The sequence below is a fragment of the Bidens hawaiensis genome, unplaced genomic scaffold (assembly GCF_021521415.1).
Source record: "Bidens hawaiensis isolate Kalapana, Puna unplaced genomic scaffold, B.hawaiensis_p1.1 tig00010811_1, whole genome shotgun sequence".
In the NCBI taxonomy this organism is placed as follows: domain Eukaryota; kingdom Viridiplantae; phylum Streptophyta; class Magnoliopsida; order Asterales; family Asteraceae; genus Bidens; species Bidens hawaiensis.
The window spans coordinates 667077-674372 of NW_027491833.1; the positions used below are offsets into that span (position 1 = coordinate 667077).

The window sequence follows — 7296 nt, forward strand, 5'->3', positions numbered from 1 at the left end:
TTCTTCGAGCTTTCATGGGTGCTGGTTTTTTCTGTTATGTTTGCATGTGTAAGAAGAACAAATAAAAGGGTCGTGGTTGTTTGAGTTATGTGAATTGTATGTTTCAATTCGTTTTCTTAATTAATCGGATAAAACAGTGGTGTTGTAATATAAAGATTGGGGGTATTTAAATGAAGCTTTTGTTTTACTCTTTGGGTTTTGGCTCTAAAGAGAAAAGTTAACTTGTTCCTAAACATCAGGGCTGTCTCCGAGAATTTAAATACCTCGGCCGAGCAAAAATAAAAAGGCTTGTATGCCTTAACGAAAATTTTTTATTCGCTAGCGTATATGGATAATTTTTTTATTGTCGGTTTGTTATAAGCAGAAACCATTTTGAGCATTTACTTATCTCATAAACCATTGCAAATAACCTTATTTTTAACACCAAAAAACATATATATGTAATATGTATAAATAAGTTTGTGCCCCCAAACGTGAACCGTCCGATGGTGCGGCTCGCACACCTTCAAGCCTCCCTGCTAAACATAGTATGTTTATAGTACTTTTAGTGACTTAAAACAAGTTTAAGTACATTGACAATGATGTAGCTAAGGGATTATAGAACGAACCCAAACAAGGCTCAGTTGAGCACTTGAGCCCACGTGGCCAAGACTACTAAGCCATGGATTTGTTGGGTTAAAATAGACATAGACATAGTAGTCGAGCCCAAACCTAAGCTGGGGTTACAACTTACATGGAGTCAAATATTTTTTATTTTTTATTCTAAGCTAACGCTTAGCTTATAATCCTGGATGAAAGAAGAAAAACAGTAAATTAGTTTTTTATTATCCTGGATGAAAGAAGAAAAATAAGTAAATAAGTTTTATATATTAGAAGTTAATAATCCTAAAAGACGGATCATATGAAGGTTAATAACTTGGTCTTTGTAGGTAGGGTACGTTAAACCCGGTACGACCTTTTATTTATCAAATTATGTATTATGTTTATTACATTATTATTATAGTCTACTAATTAGGCCCATTGGGCTGGGGGTTTGTGGAGGTAACCCCTAACCGGGCCTGGCCCAATAAAGGTCAGGGTTCATGATGGTAGCCATGGAGTCCCTATATAAGAAGCCTTTATCATTCATTGAGAGGACTTTCTCTTGGACCCTTGGCTCGCACATATTTTTGTGTCTGTAAACAAGAGTTCATTCTCTTAGCAGTCACCTTCACTCCCTCACTTTTCTATGGCAGATCTGAGCAACCGGAGAAGGAGATCAAGGCGGTAGTTCGTTCATCTTGAAAACCAGGGAACTTGGGCATGGATCCGACCCGGATCCATTCCATGTTTCTTCAGTCCTGTAAGAAAATGAAAGTTGAAGGAGGAATTTAAAGGAGTTTAACTAAATATGGCATGTACAACCTTAGCTTATCGGTTGAGAGATTTATCTTGAAAAAGATGCAAATTTTGAAGAAATATACGAGTAAAGGAAATGGTTGCAAGTAATGTACATGTGTTATTAAATAAAAGTGAGATATATAATGTATGATTAAGGCATAGTAATTTTTTAGTTTGAAACCTAAACCTCCCCCTCATTACACCTCCCTCCCTCCCTCTGTGCTAGTTGCCAATATTGAAGCGGTTTTGGCTACCCACATTTTAAGTGTTGGTGTACCCGATTGGGGTATGGTACCCCCTCGCCATTTGCAAGTTGTGCCCCTTAAGAGAAAATACATTTTTAGTGCTTAATGTTTGGTAACGGGTGACAATAACATAAATGGTCCCGTAGTGGGTGAGTTAAAACCAGATAACGAAAATAACATTCATTTTAAGAAAACAAATAAACTGAATATTAAAGGCATGACAAGAGCAATTTGTATTATGTTTCCAATGACATGAGCTGATGGTTTAAAGCTTGAGATCTTTAAGATCTTAGATTCAAACGTGACTCAAGGGGTGGGGGATTTCACACGCTGACAAGTTTCCTCCTTGAATGTGTTTCTAGGTGAGTCAGACATAGAACGTCAAAGTCGGTATGAACGGTTGACATCCCGTTTCGTCTAAGGAAAACTCATCCGGTTATTGGGGTAGTTACACAGGCTGTTAAAAGAAAAAAAAAGGTTATGATAACATGTACAACGTCGGAAGTGAAATTCCGGTAGGTTGTTCATATACCCATTCAGAATCTCAGTATTTCTCCAGTCCATAGTCAACATATACAGTCAGGGCCGTCTCGTGGGTAAGCTAAATGAGGCAATGGCTTTAGGCCCCAGATTTATAGGGCCTCCATCTTAAATAAAAGTTATGTATTATGAGATTTTGAAAATAAAGTTATTTTAGAATTAGTAACTCAATGATGAGCCACAAGTTAAGGATGATTGCTTCATACCCATTATCACGACATATCATCCATATTCTATAATTCTTATATACCCTCTAGCACTATACGCATAAAGAAAAAAAAATAAAAATGCCTTAACGTTTTAGTTAGTTTTAGGCCTCCGAGGACATTGAGACGGGCCTGTATACAGTATCAATCCCGGCAATCTCTATGTGATGTTGGTGGGCGGGTAATCTCCCTATCTAATAAACAAGTGGACTCTTCAACAAACCACTCCATTACTTTTCACGAAAAATCTTTATTTGTCCATGTGTAATTTTCTCTTTCATTTTAATTTTTAATTTAATTAATAGAATATAATCACAAAATCACGGGATCAGTTTTTGACCAAATCTGGATTACAAATCACATATCATATATAATTCATATATCCCAATAATCTACCATAAACCCTATTGCAACCATCAGTTATCTCTCAATCCAAACAGATTATTCAAGGTATGTTGAAGATTTCCACGATTCATCAAACGATTTCCACGATTATTCAAGGTAAGAGAAACCCTACGCAAAATCCTTATATGGTTTATGGTTCTTCGTATCTCAATCAGTTTTGTTAAACCTTCATCGCAGGTGTCTTCCTATTTCAATCATAACATGTATGTTGGTCCAGTCACAGTTTTTTGATCCAGTCGCAGTTGGTGTAATTTTTTATCCAGTAATAGTATTCTTCGTATTTCATTCGCCTAAATATTCTATTGTTCAACGTTCATTCATATAAATATTATATGATTATCAGTAAATCATATGTTGGCAATGACTCACTTTTCAGTGCAATGGAAGAACAACTAAACCATGTAGGTCTTTGATCTTAATTATGACCTTTTTTTTAAGAATTAAGATTCTAGTATTTGTTTTATTGTTAATCTATCAGGGTGAAAATGTGATTTCGATCTCAAAGCACAAATCATAAGCAGATCCACTTTTATTGCTTGAAACGACAATTCCCTATAATTTTGAAAACACCATAAGTTTGTTATTAATCTCAATGCTTGAGTTACTGTAATTCTGGTCTATGTGGCTTAGGGGATAGAGTTATAGCATATCCACTTTTTTGTTGTTTTCAAACATAATTATGTTCTAATATTAACTTACAACATAGGAACCTATTATTGTGCTTATATTCAAATTAAAAAGCATATGAATGGTGTTCTTTAGCTTGCTGGGATGAAAAGGGGAGGATCAAATGCGAGAATTTAAAATATATGGCTTCAATTTTAAGGTATTTTCTATCCTATGTCTAAACTATTAATAATTTGGAACTTTTGCATGGTGAAATAGGATAAAGTCATAAAACATTAAACCAATTTCAATATTTTTCCAATAAAGTCACATTTTCTCTAACTATGAAAAATATGTAACTTACATTATCATTTTATTGTTGTGAGTTTTTCTCATAGTTGTTTGAATTAGATAACTAAATGAAACAATTATAAAACTTGGTTATTATTTAGAGACCTTTTTAATTCATCATGAAGCCGTTCTTTAGGTTAAACATGAAAAGAATGCTCAATCATTAGTAACTAATATCTAATATTTCCATTTATATTAACTGCTAATAATCAGCCATTAGTAACTAAAGTCAAATTGTGGGTTTTATAAAGGATTGATTTTTCTTTAATCCAGGGGCATCTTGGGGATAAGTAAAACAATGAATAAATATAGTATATCATGCATGCTTCATTTGTGCAAAATTATGTCTTATACTTTTGTTTTAATGAAAACATGCAAATACAAAAACTACCATTCATTAACTATTGCTGATTACAAGGAGCCAAAGTTCTTGTGGGTTGTAAGATGCATACCCTCGAGTATATTTCTTATGAGCCAACAATTATTGGTGATGTCAAGAATGAGATGCTCGTAGCAAGGTAAATGTTGTAACAGTATGATAATAATTTTTAAAGGTTTTGAAAGAGGAACTACAACAAATACGTTTGTTGTATAATAAACATATGAATTTGTGAATAGGGGTCGAGTTGGAGATTCATATAAATGTGAAACAAAAAAAAATAAGTTATCATGATGAAGGTGTTTTAGTGACACTAGATGTGATAATTTTCAAATTTTGATTTCAAGAATTATAAGAGGGTGTCAATTTTTTACGAATGATTGATAAATGAGATAGACGTAGTTTAACTGTTGAAGCCGATTGGGCGATTCTATAAACAAGCAACCGATAAGGAAGTTTATAAGACTGCATGCATATTATGATGATATCCACATTTGTGAGAGGTTTTTGTTTACTTTGTATTGCAACCCGTATCAATTAAGACTTGAAAAATCACATTCTTGACTTTTGAGGTCAACTGAACCATGTTTGTAAACACTAAACTGATACGATTTCTATAGGTTATCAAGAAAGTTGTTAAGACGTTCATAAACTTTATGATAAATTGACATTCAAGAAAGGTTTGTCTTTAGTTTTCATTACAGCGTATTGCAATCTTGCACTTGAATGTTTTAATCTTCAACCTCAAAAGTCAAACGTTACTTCTTAGCGTGATAAGTTGATATATTTTTTTTCTTAATTTTGCAGGTGAATCTGTTAGAAATATGGAAACATTTGAAGTGAATCAAATCCCGCCACCACTTATGTTTTAACAGTGTTCTTACTCGCGTATAGTACTTTTTCTTGTGTATGTTTATGCTACTTAAGTAAGTGGATGTAAATAGTTTATAATTATTTATATTTATATATTATGTTTTATTGCTTTATTTTATACCAACTCGTGTATTACACGGGTTCTAACAAAGTGGTATATAAAAATGAGGGAATATAATAATAAAAAAAATGTACATATGGTCACGTTCTTATGAGTCCAAGATATATACTCCAAGATAATTAATAATGTAATAAAATTTTGACTGAGTTAGTAAATTACAATATGCATGTTGCCTATTGCATAGTTATAAGAATCAACCATGCAATTAATCTATATAAAAATGATAAAAGTAGAAAACTTACAGCTGGTCACGTTCTTTTGGGTCCAAGATAGTCCAAGATATTTAATTTAATAATGTAATAAAATTTAATCTGAGGGAGTAAATTACAATATGCCTGTTGCCTGTTGTCTGTTGCCTGGTTATAAGAATCAAACAAGCAATTAATCTATATAAAAATGATAAAACTATAAAATGTATATCTGGTCACGTTTTTATTATCTTATTTATGAGTCAAAGATAGTCTACATTTATTTAAACTAACTCCGGGTGTCCATCAAGATCCGTAAGCATTTCTCCATATGCACACAATGAGCTGGTGGTGGGCAGGAGCTATCGGGGCTGCAAAGGTACTATCTCTGTCTCAACTAATACACTTCATTTTTGCCAAATGAATATAAATTAATATCGCGCGGTTAATTACATAGAAGAAGCTCAATGAAGACGACGCGCCACCCAATTACCAGAGCGTTGCTCTAGTCGTCGGAGTCACTGGAATCGTTGGCAACAGCCTCGCAGAAATCCTCCCACTGTCCGACACACCAGGGGGTCCATGGAAGGTCTATGGAGTCGCCCGCCGCCCTCGCCCTCAATGGCACGCTGATCACCCGATCGAATACATCCAGTGTGACATCTCATATCGCGATCAAACACTTACTAAACTCGGTGGTCTCAACGACGTTACACATATCTTCTACGTAACGTGGGCTAGTCGAGCCACCGAATCCGAGAACTGTGAAGTCAACGGCCAAATGTTAAAAAACGTTCTTGATGCAGTTATCCCTAAAGCTCACAATTTACAACATGTTTGTTTGCAAACTGGCAAGAAACATTACTGGGGTCCGTTTGAATTGCTAGGGAAGTTATCTCATGATACCCCTTATCATGAAGATCTACCTCGACTTGATTACCCGAATTTCTATTATACTCAAGAGGACATATTGTTCAAATCGGTTGAACAAAAGGAAGGATTAACATGGTCAGTTCATCGACCTGGAGTAATCTTCGGGTTTTCACCTTATAGTTTGATGAATTTGATTGGTACTTTATGCGTTTATGCTGCAATATGCAAGCATGAAGGGGTTGCGTTTAAGTTTCCAGGGAGTAAAGAGGCTTGGAATAGTTATTCGGATTGTTCGGATGCTGATTTGATAGCCGAGCAACATATATGGGCTGTGGTTGATCGGAATGCGAAGAATGAAGCTTTTAATGTTAGTAACGGAGATGTGTTTAAATGGAAGCATTTATGGAAGGTGTTGGCTGAGCAGTTTGAGGTGGAGAATGGCGGGTTTGATGAAGGTGTCGAGAGGACGAGTTTGGCGGAGATGATGAAGGATAAGGGGAGTGTTTGGGATGAGATTGTGAGCGAGAATGGGCTGGTGGTTACTAAATTGGAGGAGGTTGCGGCATGGTGGTTTGCGGATGCGATGCTTGGAATTGAGGGTGTGTTGGATACTATGAACAAGAGCAAAGAACATGGGTTTTTTGGGTTTAGGAATACTAAGTCTTCAATGGTTTCTTGGATTCATAAGATGAAAGGTTACAAGATTGTTCCTTAATTTATTCGACCTTTCCTGTTTGTTTGTTTGTTTGTATCTTTTTTTTTATATGTTTGTGTCTTTGGCATGTGTCGTGTGGAAGAAGAGCAAATAAAAGGATTTGGTAACAGTGGTGTACTGTAATAAAGATTGGGGGAATTTGAACAAATTTAACTATTAGAGCATTTAGATCATCTTTTTATCTTTATCTCTATAATTACACTAAAAAATACTACATTTTTTTAATATACAATTAAATAATACTTTTTTACATCTTTATCATTATCATTTATCTCTTCTTCACTCACAACCACTTAATTTCAAATATATTAAAAAATAAATAGAGGATGAACAATTTACTCATCTCTTTAAATTTTCTCTCTACTCTACTTATAACCACTCACCATTCTCTAAAAATTTTTACAGATCCCTTTC

General features: G+C 34.5%; 1 pseudogene; it reads left to right on the forward strand.

Annotated features, from left to right (window-relative positions):
- Positions 1-5634: 5634 nt before the first annotated feature.
- LOC143536492 ((S)-8-oxocitronellyl enol synthase ISY1 pseudogene) lies at positions 5635-6882 on the forward strand (annotated as a pseudogene).
- The last annotated feature ends 414 nt before the right edge of the window (positions 6883-7296 follow it).